Source organism: Chrysochloris asiatica, unplaced genomic scaffold, assembly GCF_000296735.1.
Source record: "Chrysochloris asiatica unplaced genomic scaffold, ChrAsi1.0 scaffold00006, whole genome shotgun sequence".
NCBI classification, from domain to species: Eukaryota; Metazoa; Chordata; class Mammalia; order Afrosoricida; family Chrysochloridae; genus Chrysochloris; species Chrysochloris asiatica.
In genome coordinates, this window is record NW_006408524.1 from 24,174,885 (window position 1) to 24,177,305 (window position 2,421).

The 2,421-nt window shown below is 42.0% G+C and overlaps 1 pseudogene; it reads left to right on the forward strand.

Moving 5' to 3' along the window:
* The window catches only part of LOC102837744, a 471,778-nt pseudogene that overhangs the window by 394,010 nt on the left and 75,347 nt on the right, over positions 1-2,421 (forward strand).

Genomic DNA, 2,421 nt, shown 5'->3' on the forward strand with positions numbered 1-2,421 from the left:
CACAAGGTCTTGATTCAATCCCACCAGCCAGTCTGCAAGAGAAAGATGAAGCTTTCTCTGCTCTCTTGAAGATTTAAAGCCTCAGAAACCTTATACAGGATTGCTGAGTCAGAACTGACTCAGTGGCACTTAACAACAACACTTGTGAACAGATGGGAGTCCTGATGTGGTGCTTAGGGTTAGCACTGGACTGTTAACTGCAAGGTCAGCCATTCAAGTCCATCAGTGTTTAGTCTTTCCCCTATAGAGGGTCGCAGTGAGTCAGAACTGACTCCACAGCACTTAACAACAAGAACAGTGTGCAAACTAGATCACAAGTGTGGCTCTGAAGCCACTATATGTGCCATTCCTGGCATAAAATGAACCCTCCTGTTACACCGAGAACCCTTTATTATATGACTTGTTTCCCTTCCCCTAGCTCAGCCCATCTCATTAACCAGAGACCTCTGATACACCCCATTCCCTGGTGCTACATTTGCTGAGAGCCATAGGATTCACTTGTTCTTATCCAAATACTGTCACTGCTTCCTTGTCGAAGAACCTCACCTTAGCAGAAGGTCATGGCAACATCCAGGAGATACTTTTTTCTTTTTTTTTTGAGAAATAAATTTTTTATCCCAAACTCATATAAAACTCATCTGTGATCTTTATAGGTTTCCCCCCAAAATGAAATCTTATGTAGACACTATACAATCAGATGACTCACACATTTATAAACAATTTCTCTTAATTCCCAGGTGAGGGTCAGCATAGGGCCAACACCCATGGAGATACCGGTGGTTTCCTGGCATGCGCATATTGAGTATGTGTTGTATGGCAAACATTGGACCAAGTGCTTTTCATAGGTTTATCGATGAGATCTTCACAGTAACCTTCATGAGGTTACCCGTGCCTCTGTTTTACAAGTGAGTACCCCTAGACTGGGGTTAATGCACTGAACCACAAGGTCACTGGTTCGAGCTCACCAGCTGTTCCTCAGAAACCCTATACAGGGTCACTATGGGCCGGAACCGATTTGACGGTGCTCAACAACAACAGCACCCCTAGACTAGAGAGGGTAATCAATTTTCCCAAAGTTTAATACCTAGTAAATCAGGTTAGGGTTCTACGTTCAGAGCATAAATGTCAAACCCCATGCTATGTTCCCAGTCACTAATGATTCTAGAACTAAAACTTCAGAGGACTCAAGTCTATTTCTTTCTTCAGTTTTTTAAATCTCTCCCATTTTGTGGGAGAATTATGCATCATCTCATTAGCAGTTTATATTGAAACCTCAAATAAATCATTTAATTTACTTCCAGAAGAGGCAAAACAAGAGAACTCAAGAGTTATTTGTAGTTTGGTACCACACGGCCTCGTAAAATGCAACTTCTTTGTTTTGTTCATTGGCTTTTACATGGATATCAAATTAGCAATGAAAGCCATGTGGAAGAAATAGCCATAGTTTCTCCAATTTGTGGAAACAGAAAGGAATGGAAAGGATGAGAGAGAGCTGCCAAGAGACGCACATTCTAGTTTGCCTCCAAACCGTAGAGTTGTGGTTGTAGTTTTCAGAAGTGGCTTTTATTCTCTGTATTGAAGATGAAAAAGACCATGGTTTACCCTATTCAGACTAAAATAAATCAAAATTAATTGCTACACTGATAATTTGTGCTGACTCGCAACTTAAAATAGTGGTTGTTGGTTCTGAACCAGTATTTTCATTAAGTAGATTGCCTGAATTATTTCTTAGTTCAGAAGAAAATACCAAATGTTTATTGGTGATATACAAAGTAGTGGATGTAGGAATGGGATTTTGCGTGTTTAATTAAGTTATTTAACTTGGGTGTATAGATTTCATTTGAAGGCTAAAACTTAGGAAAAGCACTTAAAAAAAAAGATTCCTAAGCACTGCCCAAGGAGCTCTGGTGAGGCGCTATGGTTTAATGTGCTAGAGTACAAAGTTGGTTTGAACTGCAAGGTTGGCAGTTCAAACTCACCATTCGCTCGTTGGGAACCCTCTACAGGGTCGCTAAGGGTTGGAACCTACGTGCCAGCACTTCACAAACAAGAAGCACTGTCCAAGGAGCCCTGATAGCTCAGTGGATTAAGTGTTGGGTTGCTGACCAAAAGGTCTTAATATTCGAACCCACAGGCTGCACCATGGAAGAGGAGGATACCTGTTCCCTTAGAGATTTCCAGCCTTGGAAACCCTGTGGAGCAGTTTCTGCTTTATAGAGTTTGCTATGAGTTGGAATGGATTCCTTGGCAGTAGTTATTGTTAGTCTTTGGAGGACACTGGTCACAAGGATGTTTCCATTGGTCTGCAGTCTACTTTGGTGCTTGGGATTGGGGCCCATGGGGTTGGGGAGCAGGAGCATCCAGTCTTCTGTGGCCCCTCTGCATGGCCTACAACTGTTGTTGTTGTTGTCAGGTGCCATC